This window comes from Rousettus aegyptiacus, unplaced genomic scaffold (genome assembly GCF_014176215.1).
Source record: "Rousettus aegyptiacus isolate mRouAeg1 unplaced genomic scaffold, mRouAeg1.p scaffold_m13_p_4, whole genome shotgun sequence".
NCBI classification, from domain to species: domain Eukaryota; kingdom Metazoa; phylum Chordata; class Mammalia; order Chiroptera; family Pteropodidae; genus Rousettus; species Rousettus aegyptiacus.
In genome coordinates this window covers 23,410,839-23,433,761 of record NW_023416307.1, presented here as the reverse complement: position 1 = coordinate 23,433,761, position 22,923 = coordinate 23,410,839, and the positions used below count along the sequence as shown (strand labels likewise).

General features: G+C 38.7%; 1 protein-coding gene across 2 annotated transcripts in view; it reads right to left on the bottom strand.

The window, feature by feature from the left end:
• LOC107512925 (schwannomin-interacting protein 1) overlaps positions 1-22,923 on the bottom strand; it is a 774,922-nt gene that overhangs the window by 133,189 nt on the left and 618,810 nt on the right. The window lies entirely within an intron of this gene.

Below are 22,923 nucleotides of genomic sequence, written 5' to 3'. Positions count from 1 at the left end.
GAACGCAACTGAAGCAAAGATGAGTTTGCTATTTTAGCTGGAAGGGGCCCTTCCAGAACGGACAAACCCACGGTTCCCTTCTTTCCCACTGCTGAGCACCCCTTTCGGGCTCCCTTGGCTGAAGCCACCGCTGAAGCTGGAGCGCCCGCCGCTTCTGTCCTCGAGGATGAGAGTGTGTTTTTAGGAAGAGCAAACGTTTTCTGCTAATGATATTCACATGCAAGTCTGATTGTTGATTTGGGATGGATTAAAAGCAATTATAAAATGTTAGATTCTAAGAAAAAAGTAGAGCTTAACTTAGCTATTGGGCAGTCGCACCCACTTTTTTTTCTTCACTGCCAACTGGATACTGTCTTCTTATTGCCTAGTGATGCTGATACTTAGTATCTGTACCATAGATTTGCCATCTTTTTAAAAATGTAATCTGACACATGATTATATGGTCTCATATTACTTTCATATCTTGCCTTCTTATGTAGATTTTGAGTCTTTAAGAACAAAGACTTCATCTTCTTCCATAATCTGCTTGACACCTAGCATGGCATGAGCATATAGTAGGCTGAAAAATATTCATTGGATTAAATCAATTGAAATGAATCCAAGCTTTCTGTATAATGTCTACATCATTTCATGAATAAATGGGTTTTTATTAAATTGTTGTTATTTTCAAATAAATCCATGACTTCTTATCAATCCCTTCATATCAAGTAGTATTTATTTTCCATACCATCTAATTTTCTTCAAGGGCAGAGGTTAAAAGTAGTCATTGTGAAAACTCTTTGATCCGGCTATTTGACTTTTAGAAATTTAATCTTAGGAAACGAATAAACAGAAGCAAAATATTACATAGAGATGTTCGTTTGTCACACTGCTATCTGTAATAGTGAAAACAAGAAATGACTTAAAGGTTCCAAAGTCATTTATACAACATCACTAACAGCTCACATTTATTGACAGCTCACCGTGTACCAGGCACATTTAATCACAACAGACAAACTTGTGGTAGGAATCGTCATCACCTCCATTTCACAGAGGTTAAGAAACTTGCATTTGAATTGAAGTACTTTGGTGCCAGCACTTAAAGTCTTAGAATTGTTCTGTGCTCTCTTCAGGTCTTATCGAGCATTATAACTGAGGATAGACAGATCAACAAACTTAATAAAATGGTCTTCATGCAACCATTAAAAATAATTATTATTAAAGTTAGGTAGGAACATGGAATAGTAAGGCAGCAGGAAAAGAGGAAGACCAGATATGAGACTGATTGGCTCCTAGGCCTGAGTTTCCAGGGGCTGAGCAGGGCTGTTGAGCCAAGGACATTGAGGATATCTCTCGTGCACAGGGTCACCGGAAGTCGGAGTTGACCGAAAAGCACATAATACACACATGGACATGGAAACATGCTCATGATATAAAGTTAGTTAACTGAGAGAAGCAGAATATAAAGTATCTATGATTGCAACTAGCTAAACATAAGAAATGGAAGGCGATATGCCAAACTGAAAATAGTTGTGTGATCATGTTGGACTATGATATGACTTCTCTAAAATTAAATGTTATTTACTACCTTTATTTAAAAATTAATAAAAGTTCGTCCTTGCTACAAAAACTTCAGCCTCGACATCTATATTGCTCTTAGCTTTTCCATCCTGCTGCAGTCCTCTAAAAGATGCTGTAGGCCTAGATTAGTGAGTGTCAAGAGGTTCTGTTGATGGTACCATTACCCCAGGGAGCTCTCTCCCCAGTGACTCACTGTAATTAGTGGTGGGGGCTCCCATTCACCACACACACAATGCAGACTTGCGCAACTATTTAATTGCCCTTGAATTGACAGTACATCAAAGCAATATCTTACAATGTCCATTTTCACCTTATATCTTATGATTTGCAGACCTAGTAAGGATAAAGTATTATGTGATAGTGATTTTTGGGAAAGGTGTTTCACCAAAAGTTTTTCTTAAGTGGGAAGACTTCCATCCAGTAAGGGATTCTAAATCCGAAAATGTTTATTAGTAAACAAACAGATACATCTCAGAAAATGAGCTTATTCTATGAAAGGAGAAAACTTTCGTGTAAATTAACTAGCAATTAAAAAATTATAGGTAATGCTTAAAGCTGGTAAGTTAATGCATTCATACTGTACAAGGTATTGCAAAAATCAAAGAAGGTAAGCTATAAAAAGCTAACTGAAAACTTGCAACTTTCGGAGATTTTTCTCTCGTGCAGAAGGGAGAGGAAACCATGTGATTCTAAATAAATGAATAAATAAACCGAGATTTTTAAAAATAAAATGTTTAAAAGTATATATTTTGTCTGATAAAATGTTAACAGTGTGAATTAAAATTTATCTAGTAAAGATTTAGATTGATTTAATACTCTTTTTAACTCAATACATATTATGTAATAATATATTACCCATTTTGAAAAAAAAATACAAGAAAAAGAGCATAACAAAAAGTAAAACTAAATAAACTAAACAGCGGGTTTACTATAGTGGTTATTAATTCTTTCGCGGTCACAAATTCTTTGCCCATTATGGCGAGAGACATTGGTAAATTTATATTGTTTTACATGCGTTACTTTTATGTTCATGTTTAAGGTTAAGTTTATTCTTAGGTAGGGCATAGTTTCCCATTTTTGACGTCACATTTATTTTACAGATTTATAAACTTTAAAAGCATACATAGGGGCCAATTGTTAAAAGTGTAAAAAAGGTAAAATGGAAAGTTTCTCCTAGAGGCACCATGAGGTAGCTGTTAGGGGTTAAGGTGGGCCCACAGGTGCATATCGAGTCCATTTCTGCCTCATGCAAAATTCCCCAGAAGCCAATATACACAGAAGCTGCAAAATGGGAACCAGAGAGTGACGTTGCTAGTGGCTGTAGGAGAGCTCCGCACCCCAATGAAGAGTTGCTCAAGGTCGCCCCTGAGCCAGGGCTACATCAGCGACCCAGCTCACTAGTATTCACACCCATGAGAAATCTCTGACTCCCTCAGAAAGCACTTGGAAGGAGATGGGGAGAAGTAGGCTTGGCTTCGAGGAAGTGAATGAAACAATATTTTACTCAGGCATGTACTATTTATATTTTGATATGTTTTCTCCCACACATTTTCTATGTTTATGTAAAAGAATGCATCCTTCTATAATTGTTCTACAATTATATATATTTCTGCAACTTGGTCTTTTATTTAACAATGTATCTTAGAGATTATTCTATATCTAGGCCTGTCAATCTCCCTGTCCTTTCTTTAATACCAGGATATCATCATAGTATCCTCTGGAAATACACTTTCATTTAACCAATGTCCTATTGACTACATTCAGGTTGTTTCCAGGCTATTACGAATATAACAATTATGTAATGAATATCTTTGTTTGCCACATGTAATCTCAACCAAAAAAATCTTGATGATATTTTTATTGGCATTACATTCGATTAATAATTTAAAGAAATTTTGCATCTTTATAATATTTAACTTAATATAAATATAGGAAATGCCATTTTATTCTTTCAATATTCAGTCATATAAGTCTTGCTTTTTTATTATTTTTAATATTAGGTATTTTACTACTCCTGAGTACTCTTCTAAATGGGATTTTTTTCATTATTTTTTCTAACTTGTTCTTATATAGAAAAAGTATTGGTTATTGCATTTTATAACCAGTTTTCCTACTGAATTATCTTGTCATTCCAATAGTTTTCCACGTGGCTCTTTTTCGGCTATGTAATTATATCATCTATAAATAGTTACTATTTTGGCTCATCTTTTTCAACTTTTATACATTTTTTCTCTTATCTAATTGGGTAGTTCTTAACCAATATTAGTTACATATGTTAATGATGTTGTCTTTTCCTCACTTCAATGGAAAAATTTTTGTATTTCACCATTAATCAAGATGCTACTTTAGAAAAAGTTAGAATAGATCATTCCTTACCACTATAAAAATTCTTTATGGATAAAATTTCAATTTTACCAAGAGTTTATCTGGAACGAGTTTATTTTTAATGACTAAACTTGGTGGCTCAAACACCCCCTGGCTTGATTTCCAGGGATAGGTCTTCCTTTAGCTGTCACAGGCCATCTCAAGCACACCCAAGGCAAGGCCTCTTTTGTTCCTTCTACTCTGCTGTCACTATTGCATGTGACCTTCACAAGAAGTTTTTGAGCCCCGCTGTTTTCTGTTAGTGACCACTGCTGCTAACTCCAGTCTGGCCATACTTGGGATAAGAAGGAAAGGAGAATTCTTTGCCTTTTTGTCACTCCAATTAATGTGAAACAGATCACCCTTTTATCTTTCAAGATAGCTGTTACTAGGATAAAAAACAAGACATTACCGAAAGTTGGAAATGAATGAAAGAAATAGTACAGCACCTTCCAGACTGGTCTTTGGGTCCCCGTGGGGCTAGTCACCTGCCTCAAGTTCCACTGGCCTCCAGATGGGAAGGGAGCCTCTCCCTCTTGGAGTTTGGACACTACTGACTATCTACCCAGAAAGAGAGCGAGAATCTCTGACACAAGCGTAAGGTTCGCTCTCGGAGTCCTTGTTTTGCTCAGGATTGATAACTTCTAGAACAACAGTGGCAAGATCCATTCTCTTCCAGGAAATGCTTATCTACCCACCCACAGGCACATGGCATGTCCCTTAGGCGCCAGCAAGACCATGACAGCATAATCTAACATCATGTAGATTACATATTTTAAATGTGCCCTTGGGAACTAACGCAAGGTGGAGAACTCTTTAAATTACTCTTAGATTACAGACTACCTTCCTTTCAAAGACTGGATTTTTTATTTTTTTAATTTTTTTTTAATTTGGTGATGCCATGGGTATGACCTGCACTGAGAGGGCAGAATCAAGAATTATCTTGGATACCCATCTGGAAGAAGGACTGACCAGCACAGATGCAGGGTACAGGAAATGTGAGATGTGCTGAACAAAGGCTTACCCATTTGTTGACTGTCATGAAGGCTTTGCTAGCAACTCTTCATTTTGTAGGCATGAAATATTTTAATCAATACACCCTATGTGTATGCCACAGTTTGCCCTGTCCCCTGGCCCCACACTCGCCCAGGAAATTGAAGCCCAATCTAATTACTTCTTCTAGGAAACTTGATTCTTTCTGTAAAATAAGATTCTTCAATTCTTCAAGCCCCTTGTTGCTTTGTTTGAGCTCTTTTTTACTGAATAAATACATGAATATTATTGATATTCAGGAGTATATTTTCTGCCCCTTGAGAGTCCATGCTCCTCCTGAAGGGGAGAACTTATTCACTCTTTGACAAAATTTGTTGAACGCTGCCGGCCTCGGTTCAGAACCCTGGGGATAGAGCAGTTGACAATAGGGCAAAGTCTCAACTTTCACGGAGCTTACCTTCTTGTGGGGAGACAGATCAATAAAGAAGTGTAGGAGAACAATGTCAGATAGTGGTAAATTCTGCGATGAAGATAAAATAGGACACGTGAAGGGGGTGACTGGGCGTTGGTCAGGCAAGTATTTTCTGACTACTTGACTTTTCAGCTGATCACATCTTCCTTCCTACTTTCCGCAGCCCTTCACCTTGCAGGTGGTTGATGCTCAATAAGATTCAGAGCATTGTTAGTTTAGTTATTTTTTGAAACCTGACAAGTTTCTTTTTCATAGCTTTTAACTTAATTGGTTCAGAGAGCAAACAGATTTTTTTAATCTCCAAATCAGATGGCATTCTCAATAGCCTTTTAACGTAAGCTTCCTCTCCTACGTGTCTAGCATATTGCCAGTTGTCACTTATACCAGTTACAAAAGAGCAGATGCAAAAATAAAATGATCTCAAGTTCCGGTCAAGAAACATCTACTAAATAGTTGGCATTACGCTCAGACAATCTTTTCTTCAAGTACTTTTGGAAAACCCCTAGTCGTACTGTAAAGGTTTGCACCTGGGAAATGGCACCGAGGCTTTTACGAGGAGGGCTATTACAGGCCTCTCGCCAGAGCCGAGAGAGGAGAGGCTGTAAGGAGCTCTATTTTATGGTACAGTAAGGTTAGCCATTTACTGTGCGCGTAAGCTATTTCACTTGCAATAAAGGTCAGTAGGCCTTTTTAGGAGGGAGAGCTAGACCCCTGTCTAAAACTGCCATCTTCGGCAGTCAAAATCCAGCTTTAGATTATGCTGGAAAGTGGTAGGATGTTTATTTAGCTGGGAGAGTGGTTCAGTATGACTAGCTGATGAGCAAGGCAATAAAAATTCACCCACCTCAGGGCAAAAGACTTAAGTCCTAAGGTAGCTTGACCGCCATGCTCGGCAGGGCGTGGCTGACTGTGCTTCTGGTTGTTACCTTGACATATGAACTCTGCTGAGAAATATGGCTGTGCGCCTGGAACTCTCTTTTTGGAAAGCTGGTCATAAGTGACTGGGGTTTGCAGCCCATGGCAACCGAAAATTCAGCACAGATGAAGTAGTTTCATTATTTATTTTTCTTTCCTGTTTAATAATGAAATCAAATTAGGTGGGTGTAGAACACCGGGCTTCAGCATTTTAGTTCACTATTTCCTAAAGGGACTTTGAAAAACTATGTACACTCCTTCAGTTTCATGTTGCGGTGTAAAAATATTTCACCAAAAGCTTGAACAGCAGCAAAGGATATAATTTGTAGTCTGTTGTAAATATTGTATTTTAAAAGTGACACGGTTACCCAAGTCATTGTAATATCTCCAATGGAATATACTATAGCAATTTGATACCCACCATCATCCACCAGGTAAGAGTTGCAAAGTTTACATCTTTTTGTTTTGAATTCTTATTTCGATTTCTTTACAGAGTTTTATCCTAATAAAATGTCTTTTTGTGCTTAAGAATATTTGATTATCTACCTTATTACACTTGTCTATAAAAATAAAGTGAATTAATTTTTTTTCTTACCTGTAGCCATAAGACTCTAACCATTAAAAAAAAAATCCATCTGTATTGAGTTGTCATTATTATTATTGGGAGTACCTGGTGTGTGACAGAGACAAGGCTGTGTTCACTATATCCTGCTTAACATATGGCATAACTGATCAAAACAACATGGATATACTACAACTTTTGATGGGGCCTCATTAAGAAAAATAATTTTTAATTCTTGAAAATCCATCTCTTAATAAAACCCTGAGAAATCTTGTTCATGTAGATGGAAATGAAGAGAGTTACAGCAATGTCGCTCAATGTCCATTGAGTTATACACTCCCCCCTGCCCCAGTGCAAATCAACATTGTGAGATTTTATAAAGTGGGAGAAACACTATCAGAAAAGGGAAATAGGAAAAGACTTCTCAGGCAGTTGATTTTAGGAACAACTTATATGATATCTGAAGAACTGGAAATTAATTCCCTTAAAAACATCTATGTCTATATACTCCTTTGAGAGTCTCTGTGAATGCCCGGTGATACTGTACCCCACCTTAAAGGCATGTCTAGGGAAGAGGAAGGAGAGTCAGGAGATGAAGTGTCCCCTGACCTGATCCTCTTTTGGCTGCAGACCTTCACCCAAACCCTTGGTCCATTTTTTCCCGTTCATGCTTCTAACTCCCACTAGCTCACAATAAAAAACACCTCGATCAAGATTAAAGTCTCTAACATATAAAGAATTATTTTAAATCAAGCTCACTTGAAAATCATAGATATACCACTTAAAATCAAATTGGAAAAATAAATGAATGGTGGTTTAGTGGTGGTTGGGAAGAGATAAACTGGTTTAACATTTCTAGGAAGTAATCTGACAATAAGCCTCAAAAAATCTTTAAAACACATCTAAAGTTGAGCTAGCAATTCCACTTCTAAGAATTGTTCTAAGAAATAATCATGAATATGTAAAAAAAAAAGAAGAAGAATTAGAGATTCAGCCTCAAATTTTAACATAGTTTTTTAGTCAAGGTTCTTTTGGTTACAAGTGTTAGATTTCAAGGCATCTTTCATTTTTTCAAATGCCTCCCCTCGCTGCATTTTCTGGGTCTCTTAAAATTCTTGAATGATTCAGACTGATTGCTTGCTGAATGCCAATAGATTGATAGGGATTGTTTGTTGAGAAGCGAAGTGTCATAGGATCCATAGAATTTTCAGGGGCTATATGTGGGATTAGGGTTAGGCGCTCCATAAGACACAAGAAATAAAATAAGCATAGCATATCTGGAATGGCGAAGAACAGAAATAACTTAAAAGCCCAATCACAGATTTAGAGTAAACTCTGACATCATGCAGTGATATAATCGTTAGAAGTGTACTTGTTGAGGACCACTTAACGACATGAAAATACATTTGTAATGTTTGTATTTCTTGAGGGAAAAAACAGGTTGCAAAAGAGAATAAACAGTATCATCTCACTTATCACATTTATAAAGGAAGTGCTTTGGACTGAATTCAAATTACAGAGACTGAATGTTTGTGCGCCCCCTCCCCACCCCCGCACCACCCCCTGCATCCTCCTCCCCCACCCACCAACCATTGTTGAAGTCTTAACCCTGATGTAATGGTATCTGGAGGTGGGATGTTTTGGAAGTAATTGGGTTTAGATAAAGTCATGAGGGTGGAACCCCTATGATGGTTTTAGTGGCCTTATAGGAAGAGAAAGGAACCAGACAGAGCCTCCTCTCTCACTACCATGTGAAGATACAGCAAGAAAGGAGCTGTTTTCAAATCAGGAAGAGAGTCCTTACCACACACTGACTCTACTGGAACTTTGATCTTAAGGCTTCCCAGTCTCCAGAACTGTGAGAAAAAAATCGTCGTTTAAGCCACCTAGTTAGTGTACAGTATTTTATTACAGTAGCCCAAACTGGTTGGGACAGAAAAAATATATCTCAAAACTTTATAGGTAGAAATATTTGGATAGTAGAATTACTGATTACTTCTAATATCTTAACTATATGAAACCATTTTTCTAAATTAGTAAACATAAAATAATAAATAAATAAAACATTAAAATAAATAAGAAAATCAACATTAAGTTTCAGGAGTAGTTCTCTAATCTCTTAAAGGACAGAAAAGAAACAAATTAGAACCTAAATTCTGGATGAACTAAAGTCAACGATTCAGACAAGAAGCTGCAAAATATTTATCCAGTTCCTGGACATACATGAGGTTTGACCATGAGCAGCAGGTTCTACCTGCTAGAACGGTGAGAGGAAGAGATGCTATTAAGAGGGATCACCTCATCTACTCTTTCTGCTCCCCACTTTGCTCAAGGAGTGTGAATGTGAACTCCAAGTCTTCAATTACATTTTACTATTTCTGTCTGAAGACACATAAGTTTAGGGAAGAGAACTGGACTCAGAGTGGGAGGACCCAGATCTGGTCTGACGGTTCACTAGTTGAGTTATCTTAATGAAGCTGCTAAATTTCTTTTAGCCTCTTTGGAGATACTAACAGGTACCCTACTTTCTTCATATGTTGTTATGACAAATGAGATAATAGGTGAAAGTGCTTGAAAAAATGATATTCATACAAACACGCATGTACATACACACAAACTCCTCTCTATATATACATGCACACACACATTATATCTATATGTATGTATGTATGTATATATGTATGTATGTATGTATGTATGTATCATCTAACAACTATCTCAAATGTATCCATCAGACAGTTGTGGAAACAAAAATTAGAAATCTAAATTCCAGATGTGACCTTGGTTAAATGTAAATGTAAATTTTAGATTAATGTGGATTTGATGAGGTGCCTTGAGAAAGAAATGTCTTGTTGACCCAAGTGCTTTCAAAAGTGCTGATCATTATTCTTTTCCATTGGATAAGAAAGAGAAGGTTAGAGAATATTCACTTTCTCGTGAAAACAGGAGCACAATAAACAAAGGACATTGTTGAAAGACCAGTTAAGGGAACAAAGGTCTTATTTAAATTTAAATATTTGCCTACAGTGTTTTAGAATATAATAAATTATAGCTTCTCTTTTAGTGTTTACAGAGAAGATATTCAAATATTAGCAATAAATATGACCATTAACCACAAAGTTTGAGATTACCACAAAGCTTGTAAAATATGTCTGATACAAGAAATTGTATTTGTTCAGTTGGCTATAAACTATGTTTTAGGAAATTATATTTGTTCCCAGGCTGAATACAAACTCTCTGCTTTTGGATAGCTAGCATACTCCTCAGTCAAAAGACTCACTAGTCCAATTCAACTCCTCTGACATATATCGGATAGGTTCTCAAATGAGTCCAAATACTTCAAATGCTTTGGCTCTAGCCTTCTCTCCATTGACCAGCTGAAACAAAGGGGCTTCTAGAAGATTCAACTTCAAACACAGTGAAGTCTGACTTATTTCACAACGTCATTCGAGGTTATATCTGAGAGTCAGTGATAAGTGAGAAGAGAAAAACTTTCATGACATGTGCATTGTTGGAATATTATTTTATTAAGTTTTTACTAACTTTGTAATTATTAGTATAATTTTAAGTATTCCCTTTTAATACGGCACTATATGAATTGTTATTCACATATAGGCTGGGGAGGGGCAGGGCTTGACCTTGTCTTCCTCCATGTGCTAAAGTGGACCAAAAATTACCTTTCAGTTATTTGCCATGAAGCCGAATCTGTTCACAAGTGTATTTTTTTATTGCCATATTACTGGCCTCCCATTAATTTTTAAAAATTGATTTAATTACCAGCATTAAAAAGCTCAGGTAATTGTTTTGCATAAAAATACAATATGGTGAATAAAATAGATTATTACTCTGCATACATTCCATGTGCCCACCTTCTATCACCCCCTAGAGGCTGGGCAGCTAAAAATGACTTTTAAAGCAGGACGTCTGGAAGTGACCTAGCTTTCGCTTTGATCAATCAGATGCAATCAAATGAGATTTTAATGGCAGAGGTTCCACTGCCGTGGGAGACAGGAACCATGAAGAATGCTTTGGGTTTTCTGTAGCAGCATTCTTGTCACCAGCTTTGTGGTGGTGGGCAGCAGGTGAGGTCAGTAGCATTTTTTAAGCTGTATTTGTTGCCAGCGTGGGCCTAACATGTGAGGTATTGCTCTGGATCCAACCGTACGAGAATGAGTAGCTTCCTAATCTCTAGATTGTTCTTAGAGCTAACGATTCAGGAGAAACGTCCTTATTTCCCATCTTCCTGACTGAGGCAGAGCTGATCGCTTCCTCCGGGGCCAGTTTTCATTGTTTGGGCACTCAGTCCTGGAGGCCTCGCGTCAACACATGGTAAGCACCTAATCCTGTTTGAAGCCCTTTGCCCTTCATGCTTAAAATAGTTTCTGTTTTCTGTAACAGAACTCTGACTAATACACAGGAAAAATAAGATCTGGTAAGGACTGGCCTCGATTTGGGTTGCGATAACAACAGGCCGGAAACGCGCAGTAGGCGCCGGGCTGCACAGCTCCTCCCCTAGCGGAGGCCATTCGTCCGGGCCGTTTCTCATTGTATTTGCAGGGTGTGTCTTCTTCGTTACTTCCGGTACCCTCTAGAGATTTGAGTTTGCTATTTGAAAACCTTTTTTGATTTCTTAAAGGGTGCAGTTTTTCCAATTTGAGTATACTTCAAAATGTCCCCACAACAAAACCAGAAAGCTTTATACCTAAACTGCATTATTGAAGTCCCTGATAGAACTGTTTTTACCGAACTATGAAACCGAACTATGAAACTCGTTTTATTAACCCTAGGAGTGGTGTTCAGTCCTCTGCGAGGACACAGCCAAGAGATTTCTTTCAAGTTGAGTTTTATCTTACAGTCACGTAAAAGATCACATTTTGCTTTTTGCATTGGCCGTTAGAAAGGTGGGGCCAAGGCCACGTGACTGGTCGACCTCGCGCAACGTCCGCGGCTTCGCGCGTTACGTGTGTACACCGTGCTGGGTCTCAGTGTCACCATCCTGGTTTTCTCTTCACTCTGATCTTTTCATATATGAAAGAAAATCCTGGTGTACTATGTTTGAAATCTATTTTAGATCCTTCTTGTAACATGATGGAAAATGAACAAATACTTAAACTGCCTCGACTTCCCCTACTCTAATTCTTCTATGTCTACCAGATACCTGTTCCTCAGTTCTCTCTGAATTCCTGTGCTTGGGCATGTATTTCTGCAGGCATCTTAACAGATTTAGGCTCTTCATGGGTGTGCCTGGGATTCTGCAATCTAATAAACATTCTAAAGATGTAGTCAAGTAAAAGAATGATGAACTTTGAGCAAAAGCCAAGTAATAATCCTAGGAGATACAGATTTCTATGATAACCAGATGGAAGACTCACTCTTTTTGGGAAGCAAATAATTACTCTTCTTTGGATGATAAAAGACCAGGAAATATCCAGCATCTGATCATAAGCTAACCTGTTTTTTTTTTCTTTTTTAATTAAACATTTTATTTTGAGATAATTACAATTCACATGCTGTTGCGAGAATACTACGAGCAATCTTGTGTCCCTTGTACTGAGTGGGAATATCTCACAAGACGATAGTACACTGTCACATCTAGGATATTGATGTCAATACAACTGACGTCAAGATACAGAACATTTCCATCACAAGAATTCTTCCTGTTGCCCTTTTATGGTCGTGCTCTTTTCCCTCCCAACCCCACCCTCTCCTTAACCCCTGCCAACCACCCGTCTTTTCTTCATTTCTACACTTTTTAAATTTCAACAATAGCTAATCTCCTCCAATGGTATAAATGTTCATCACAGGTGATCACATTACATTTGCCATCAACCTTCTCCCCACTTTGACTCATTTTCTGCCTTTCACTTGCCTACTCTGTGCCTGAGAAAGCCAACCTTTGAGGAATATATCCCCAGTCCCCCTTGTTCTCTGGCTCGCAACTGGGTCAGCCATTGGAGGCACTGGCTGAAGACGGGGGGAGTGGGAGAAAAGAGATGTAGGAGTATCCCCTTGTGCACACCCCCGTCCCCTATGCCTCAGGGGCGTAGGAGGGAGGGAAGGAGAAAGAGGACCACTACTACCCATCAGAGAAGAGACAGCCTGAGATGAGGAAATGGACAGAGACTTTGGCCAGTTGAGTTACCTGGCTTCAAGGGGTGAAGCTACACTGGGCAGTGAATTGATCACAAATAACCAAGATGGACTGAAGATTAGGGAAGGTGAGGAATCCAATACTGATGGAGATTGAATCCTCTGATCGAGCACAATCGTTCGACCTAGCAAACACGTTCTTCTGAATGTGTGCTCCTCATGTTTAGGACACAGAAGCAAGATCGGAACTTTAAGATTATGCTAACTCAATCTCTGATTTATATAGAACTTGAAGAAAACCCCAGCTTTCATTTAAAATATATATATAATAGAGGTCATTATTTGATCACTATCCAGTGCTTCCCAAGTACCTGTGCAGGTTCTCTCTCTTCCATGCCATCTGCCCCTCTTGCCTCGCCAGAAGCCAATCTCATTCACTCCATTTAAGGGAGAAGCCTTCAGGTCTCCCAGATAATTGAAAAATAGGAGTTATGTACCTGGAGCGATACAGATGAAATTCACTAAAGTCATGCAATAAAAGTGAACCGTTCATGGGCTGAACAAACCACAGGTGGCCTGAGGACACCTACAGATAGAAGACACAGCAAGGTAGCTTCTCTACCCAGGCCTCATGCTGTGCCTGACTCCAATACTGGTGAGTAGACTTCCGATTTGACCTTCCTCGCCTATACCAATCCTCTTCCCTGCGGTACCCCACGGGTCCCCCAGTTCAGGTCCTTCGCTCTTCTATTCCCTGCCCCCAACTGCTGTTCCGTCTCCATATCTATGGGTCTTCTTGGGGAGGGGTGGGGGCTGGTGGCTTGGCTCTTCACCTAATCTCTTTCTATGTCCATGCCATGACCTCTGGGCTCCCTCAGAAGCCCCTTTGGCTCTCAAAAGCCTGCTTCAGAGTCGCAAAGCTGAACACATACCATTCTTTTTTCATCTAAATTTAATTATCCTACTTTCCTGGAGATGATGTGGTCACATAAAAGAAAGTTGGAAAAAGAAAAGCATAAAATTAATTTTTAAAGATATTATCTTGTTACAGTTGTATTGCTGCTAAGCCCTATCTATATGTGCCATTGATTCTTTTAGCCTGAAGAACAGGATCCAAATACTTTTGAAAAGAGGTCTTTTTGGTGTTGAAGAAAAAGATTATTTTCTATAAAGAAAATTCTCATTTTAATCTCCAACTTCTAATAAAAAATAGCCTTTCATTTTAAAAAGTACGTTCATTTAAGAAACATTAATTAAGTTACTGCTAGGTGCCAGAAAGTTTGCTTTTTTGCTTCCTCTATTTAAAGAGACGGTGCCTAGAAATCATAGAAATTAACATACCAGTTGGTAATAAATAAGATAGTCTCTGTCCTAATGAATTAACATTCTGGTGGAATTTTAGTATGGATATATCTATTCATTCAGTTACTCATTCAACATGTTTCCTGAGCCCTAGATTAACCTTTGGCACTAAACATAGAAAAGTCATGGCACCGGCACTGTGTGGTAGACAGGCAGATGAAACAATAATTACATTAAAGTATCTTCAAGGTTATTTGATGTTGACAAAGAAAGCCTTCGAGGGAGTCGTGGAGGACTTCCCAGAGGAAGTAAGGTTGGGGCTTTACTTGTGGGATAAGCGGGAACTTATGAAGTGAGGAAACCTGAGATGGATATTCTAGAACAAGCAAAACACAGAGGCGTGAGCATCAAAGGTATGTTTGGAGAATAACAAATTATATAAATTTAGGCCAAGTAGAAAGGCTTTTGTCAAAACACAATTTAACACATAAGAAAGAATTCAAGTTGTTTGAATTCCTGTGTTGTTTCTTTCTTAAAAATAAAAGTTTGACTGTGTAAATGGATGCGATTCAAACACTTGCTGGTATGGATTAACTACATTATGCCAAGAGACACTGGTGCCTTGGAAATGTTTCAGAGCATTGGAAAACAGAAGTATCAGGGGTTGGCTCCAGTAGCAAGATTGCCTGGGAACCCAATTTTTCTAAAATATTGTGGTAGGTCCTGCTCTGGGAACTGTCATTTAATCTTGCAGTTGTCTGTGACATAACTTACCCCGATCTCTACAGTAAGTCAGCTATACATTTTCAGTAAAATCAATCCCAGGCTATTGGCAAATATCACTGCCAAGCTTTAACTCAACTTTTGCTTTACTATGTGTTCTTAGGTTAATAAAGGGGGAGATTATTTTAGAAAGAGAACACTTATGAAAGAAAATTTCGAGAGATAATTTCCTTCAATGGAAACGGTTAACGGAATAAAGTTTTTATTCATTCAATCCATAAGCACCTTAGAACTCTATACTGAATCTCAAGTCCTTGAATCATTTGATTTTTTATGTCTGACCCTTCTTCCCTGTTCCAATCTAAGCAGAAAGGTACTACACTGGGTTTTAATCATTGGCTGAATTAAGATCGGAGTTATGAGTTCAGCTCAAGGTCCCAAACAATAGCTTCCTCCTTTACATCTCAGGACTCAGGGAACGGCAAACAGATATGGAATAAATGTGTACTCTGTCAATTATACTGACAATTGGTTAAGGAAGAATGCCCATTTCTATAAATAGAAATGCAAGAAAAATTATATCGTTGATTGTTTTTTAACCTATAAGTCTACTTATTTCAAAAGGTCATCACAATCTTTTGTTACACTTTGGTTTTGAAAATAATCCTTTCATTGAACTGGAAAAATTTTTTTTAAGTTTTAAAATGTATAAACTATGTATCATAAAGTTTGTGTAGTTGAACCTTGAAAAATTCAGTGTGGGAATGCAATTCACTCTCAGTGCCAAATGCTGTACTCATTTTCTAAATATTTCAATCATAAACAAACAGGTTCTAAATTCATCTACTAGAAGAAATCTGGGGGATTTATTTTCAGAGTACATTTTTTCTTTCTAGAATTCTGCTAAGCTTTTTGCTCTTGGTGGCTGACTTTTTCAAATAGAGAGCTCTGAACCACACATTTGAAGTTAGGGTATATGACTGTACGGGCAATTACTTTACAGATGTTCGCTGCTTAACAGCAAGATTTTCTTTCTCTTTTACTCATGTACAACTTAAAGGTTATTTGCTGAAAAGATCTCAAAAACATTATAAATGTGTAGGTTGCCATTGCGAACAAATATCAATTCAGGAATTGCTCTTTTATAGAGTAATCCGGTCCAACTCACTGTAGATAGTTTTATATATTTGGTACATTTCCATTTTAATCAAAGAAAACTTAAGGTTATTCTCTGGTGCCCTAGCATTTCCTGCATCCTTATTAACAATGCTGCATAGGTTTTTGTATTTATTAAAATAATTTTACTTAGAATCTTGTCTTTTAGATATAAAGAAGTTATCAAGACACAGCTTGTCAGTGCTGTGAAGGTGATCATTGGTTATTCAGAAAATCACCTTGTCTGTGATTATTTGGTACAGGACAAGTGTCACCAGCTTCTGTTTCTGCAGTGGCCAGCAGATAGCCCAAGTATGTGAGGAAGGCTGTATGCAGACTAAGGCTACCTGAAGAGTATACGTCCCATCTAAGAGAACAGGCCATCTTAATTCTGGTTGACTGACGCCAGACAGGAAAATGAGATACACGTTGTATCTTCTAGTTGTATCACGCCCATGACATCTCTGCCTGTTACACCTTCTCCACCTCTCCTTCCTTCTTTGACCAATGGAAAAGCCTCTCTGATGCGCCTCCCACGGGCCCCTGAGAGAAGCTTCAGCACAAACTACTTGCACCTGTTTCTTGGGAGCCACTTCCATTGTCTTACAGCCATTTTTACTCTATTTCCTCACGCCGCTGTGAGGTAATGTTTGAGGGAGAATTTCCACATAATCCTTTTGTACCTGGCCTTAGTGATAAAGACTTGGAGAGAATTCCGCTAAGATCCTACTGAGGTCACTGTTCATTTTCCCATGTCCATCCTTGCCTACCCCCTCGAATGTGACACTTCACACAGCCTTATAACCACAATTTTGGTTTTCCCTTCCTTGCTCACCTCTCAAGTCTGCATTTTTGTAGATAAACCCTCCTAATGGCTCCATTCAATTCTTCTCCCTGAGTTCACTCCAACCCTCGGCGTAGAACCCAGCCAGAAATCCAGATATCACATTGTGGTTAAAAACACAGGCTCAGGAGGCTGGCAGACCTGGGGTTGAAATCAAGCTATATAGCTCTTTCTGGCTATCAAGGTATCAACATTTATAAGCGTAAGTCTAATCTTCTATAAAATAGAAATATTAATATTTACTATACAGGGTTATTGCAAAGATTAAACGAGACAGAGCAAATGCCTATGCCAATGCCTGGTCCATGGCAAATGCCCAAAGAAGGGAGCATTATTTTGGTGTTTTCCTATTCCCACACTCATGCAGGTGTCTAGACCTGCCGTTTCCACTCGTACGGAAACATGGTCAAGGTATCGAAAATTGAAATTGAATACTGAATAAATATAATAAAATATAATAATGAAGCAAAGAGAAGTTTAATAAAGCTTACATCGTTTAAAGTAATAAAATGTCCCCGAGGGCGGCATAATAAGATTATAGACCTGGAAAAAGTCTTAGGAGTCACCAAATCCGATCCCTCACTTTGCAGACAAGGCGCCTGAGGCCCAGACAGGTCGACAGATTTTCTCCAAGCTCCTGCACCTACCAGGCACATTCACTGCCATAAGAGTGTCACTCTGGCGGGGACACTTCCCTCCACCATGCGCTTACTCCATGAGGACTCACTCCGTGAGGTCTCACTTGGAATTTATCTTTTGGCCTTGCACTAATGGTAACTGGGATTATGATGCAAAAATTGGGCGGGGTGGGAGGGGGAGAGGGGAATCTCTGAGTTGCATCTCCTAGGTTTTCTGATGACATGAAAGAATCAAGAGATAAAAAAAAAAAAGATATGTTTAAAAAGTAGTGGAACATATTCTTTGAGTTGTTGAGTCAATGCCCATTACCATTGCTGGCAGACACTGTCTGGTTCCAGAGAATCTATTCCTATATTTAAATGTTATGTTCAATGAAAGAACAAAAAAGATTCAAAGAGTTCTCTTTGAAAATAATTACAAAATTACCGTGATAATACACAAGAGGAATTTTGCTGTATCCCCACATTTGAGCTCTGTGAGGGGAGCAGTGGAAAATGGAAAGCAAGCCACCGTGACAAGCCATTGCTGAAAACAGGCTCCTATGGTGCTAAATGTCTGGTTTAAAAGTTGTTCATTTTTCCTTTCTCTTTAACTATCCTTTAATCTCTTTGTCTTTTGCTAATTATTATGTCTAGACAAACATGATTATCAAATTTTAATTGTACCATCACAGACACTGTACAAATGATGATAATAAAGTAGCATTTGTAATCCACTTTGGTAATTTTTAGACTGTAACTGTGCCTTAATTTGTACAAATGAAGTGTATTTCATTTGTCTTTAAAGTAGTTATTATTTTACACAACTTTTTTTTTTAAAAAATTATCCATTCCAATACTACTTTTCTAAAATCTTGGTTGATGCGTACTAATACCGTAACAATTTTTGTATTTTAACATTATAAATTTAGACAGTTTTTCAAATTAGACTTGATTGTATTTCATACTGTTCATTCATTTATTCATTCGATAAAATTATCAAAGCATCTACTCTATTCCAGCCATAGTATTAGACCCTGGAGATACAGAGGTAAACGTATGCCCCTTGACTTATTAGATCTACAGTCTGTGTAATTAAGGCCTCCCACTTCTTGGCCTTAATTACAGTCTATATGCTCATGATTTTTCGGATCTTTGTTTCTAGACCTGTCTCCATTTCTCCTCTGATCCCTAGATCTATGCATATTCAAATCCCTACTGGACTACACTACTTGCTTGTTTTAAAGACACGTCAAAATCAACATGTCCTAATCTGAGTTTATCATCTTTCCATTAAAATTGCTTCTCCACTGAAACATTCCCAGTCATGGGGATGGCACCCATAATCATCTAAATCCAGAACTCTGAGATTATCCTTGACTTCTTCTCTCTCATATCTTTTTTCCTAAGTCAGTAGATCCTGTTGGTTCTACCTCCTAAGCAGCTTTAAAATTCGTCCACATTTCTTCCTTCCTACTGGAACTATCTAGCCCAGCATACTCTCATCTCTTGCTTGGATTTGTAACAGTGTCCTAATCAGTGTCTCTTCATCTAGCCTCTCTCCGATCCCAACCACTCCATTCTCATGGGCAGCCACAGTGATCCTTCTAAAACTCAAGTCTGATCATGTCACTTCCTTCTTACAATCTTCCAACCACCTTCCCATAATTTTGAATATGAAAATCTAGGTTCCTCAGACACGGCTTCCACAGTCCTGCACTAGCCAGAGCCTCTATTACCTTCCCGTCTTGGTGTCTTGCCAGCCCCCTGCCTCTCTCCATTTGTAATGAACTTTCGGTTATCTGAAGAGGCCCCATGCCTGTGAGCTCTCATATCAGGCCTTCAATAGGCTGCTCTCTCTTCTTGGCAATGCCTGAGCCTCAACTGAAGGATGCTCCCTAACGAAGCCTTTCTTGACCTCCTGGGCGGCGTTAAGAGCCTCCTAACCAGCAGACTCTTCTACTTCTCCTTCTCTAAATTGTTATTTCTCAGTTGTCTTTCTCCCTTGCTGGACTGTAAGAACTGGAGAGCAGAAAACTTGCCTAAATTGTCCACTATTGTATGACACAAAGTAAATAAATATTCGTTGAACAAATAAATGAGACTTACAAAATAAATGTGTTATCTATGATAGATGCTCCAATAGAGGGATTCACAGCATGCTATGGAACCCAAGAGAAGGACGTCTAAATCGAGTTTGAAGCACCAATAAATCAGTGAGTTAATCTGACTCTTTAAAGTGAAGGGTGGCAAAATATGCAATCCCAAAATGTTCCTCTTTGGCATAAGAGCTGATTATTTCGAGAAACAAGAGACGCAGAGGGAAGCTTTGAAAACAGAGTAGAAGTTACCCTTTTGTAAGAAAAATTTACATTTGTAAAGGAAATCCCCATTTATAAGAGTCTCTCCCCCCCCTCTTCCTCCCTCCCTCCTTCCCAGAAAAAAAGGATGACTCTGAACAGGCAGAAACTCATAACAATGGAGATTTAAAATAACTTAAATCTGCATAGCAAACCCTACTTTTCATTATCATCTTCCTATAACTGGCCTCCCTTACACATTTATTTTTCTTTTACTTAATTTTTAAATTTTCTTAGAATGGCATTTTAGCCTGAATTCTAAGTAATTAAAAGTTACTCATTTCCCCCTGGGTCTCTCAAGTATTCATGAAGCGTACATGTTAATAAACTTCTGTTTGTTTTTCTCTCGTTAATCTCTTTTGTTGCAGGGGCCCCATCCAGAGACGTTAGAAGGACGGAGGAAAAGGAATTTGTTTCCTTCCCTACAGAGGGGAGAAAGACATTCCCGGAGAGGAAACAGTCAGCCCATGTGAAATAGTGGAGATGTGAATCAGCAGCAGAAGTTACAGGAGCTACACACTGTTCTATGGGTGGAGTGAAGAGCACATGAGTGAATGGAGGTTGCTGGGAGAGGTAACTACAAACGTAGGCAGGACTTGATCATAAACCATGTGTCATAAACCAAGGATTTTGAATGTTATTCTGAAAATCATAGGGATTCAGGCCAGGAAGTTACATATATTTTGGAAAAAAACCACCATGGCTGCAGTTAGAGAGATGAATTAAATGGGTGGAAGTGGGGGCAGTGTGTGCTGTGTGGTAATAGGTGGTGGTGGAGTTGACTAATCAGGAGGGGCCTGGGGTGGTGTAGGGCAATAATTCAGGCCTAAAGTGATAAGGACTTAAATACAGCAGTGTGAGTAAAGATAATCCCGTAGGGTTTGGTGATATAGGGGATAAGGGAGGGTTAGTGAGCAGGGAGGGTCTGGGATCATTCCTAGGAGTCCGGTTCAGGTGAAGGTATGGATGGCGGTCTCTTCACTGAGAGTTCAGGTTGGTTCACGGGGAAGATGAAGAAGGTAATGGATTGTATGGAACATGGAGACATATACCAACAGAAGTAATGGGACAAATTATAGCTAGATCCTCATACCAATACCACAAAGCGTATTTAACCTGCATATAGCCAAGAAAGCTCAAATCTGAGCCCCAAACTGATTCTTGAAACCCCATCAAGCCCTGAACCATTCAGAGACAAAAGCCACATGGTACCTTGGGTCTCTTTGTTTCCCGCACACTTCAAACTCCTCAGGAAAAGAAGGATTAAGGCAGAAAACCATGAGACGAGGTGTGGGGTGAAGCAGCTGGGTGGTTTTAGGAGTGAGAAGCTGGGAGGCAAGGCTGAGGTGAGAGTGGGGATCAAGTGACAATTTATTTGGTAACAGGAATGGATAGAGAGAATAGGGAGGAAGGAGAACTCTGGAGGGAGGCTCAGCAATCAGGCAGGACCTTGGAATGCAAGATGAAAGCCCGTCATAAAAAGAAAACATGGCAGTGGACATTTTAAAGCCATTGTAAGTGTTGATAGCTGAGAATGAGCTGAGCGGAAATCTTTCTCCAACACTTCATTACGCTGTGGGTCTTTCTTAGATCTCATTCAAGGCATTTAATTACAGGGTCAGCGCAGGGGCTCCAGGGCCCAGCACGGCCCCTTGCATTATGGCAGGCACGCTATGAATATTTGTTGGATGTACTGATAGGTGACTACCAAAGGAACAAACAGTGGTTTCGTTTAGGAGGAAATCATGGAAAGCGGTGGAGCACACCCTCCCTAAGCTTTGCAGCAGTCCTGATGAAGCTTGTCTTTCTTTAGGGGGTCAGGGAACAAGTTTTCTAAATCGCTTGATGGCCTATTAATTGCACTACGTAGCAGTCAGTCAAGCACTGGGACCTGGTGTGATAGATACACTGAGCCCAATCAACCAATCTATCAAGAATTACAAAGCAATTGAGAAGCTCAGTTGGAAAGGACAGAAGTGCTGCTGTGCAAGCCCCAGATACCTGGTTTCCAGGCAAATTGAGCTGAAGCTATCCCCTTGGTCTCTCAACCTCGTTTCTGGAAAAAGCAGCGGGCTCAGGAGAAGACATTTCTCTCCTGAATCAGTGAGAGGGCTGTTGCTCAGCTGTAAACTTAGAGGATTCAGGTTATTCTAACATGCGGTCATTTGATCTTTTAAAATATGCAGTTGGTCGTAATTTTCTTTACAAAAATATTTTAGTACAATGCCTTGGAATGAAAAGCCCTGCAAGAGGCTCTGTTGATTGCAAGCTTACAGGTTACATGTATCATGGTATGATAAAAAAAAAAGGAAAAGCCAGTTCTTAAGGAAAATACCCTATCCACACACAGATGTGCATGTGCGCCTATATTCACCTACTTGTACTCACCGTGGGCCTGAATTTACTAGCACAGGCTGAATGAAACACAATGTGAGGAGTCAAGCAAGACACAGCTGTAGTTGCCGTGGAAACCATAGCATTGATCTTCATGACACACATACCCCGAGATCTAATGTTCTGTAAATGACTTAATAATAAATAAATTCACTTTTTGGAAATAATTTCTAAAATTTATTTACTAAAACCTTTAAAAATGGGAAGATTCTATAGTTTTGTTTTTGTAAATTTCAGCTCTCGGTTAATTTTTCTGCATACCTAAATCTCTGAAAACTGGAGGATTTTTGCTATTTGCTTTAAATGCAGATGTACAGAACAGATGCTGATTCCAGAGGACTGATGTGAGCTATCTAGAGTCATAATCGAGAATTTTTAAACTAAATCATGGATATCTCTGTATTCTTAATACTTTTTCCAATTGGTCTTTGGGGACATTTCAATTCTAGCTGAAAGAGGCATTGTACTCTCTAGTCAAAAACATTAATAGCCAGTATACCAAAAGTGGCAGATCAGTTACATATGGATTGGGACCCTGTTAATCCTTTCTTATAACTTTATCTACTTAGTCT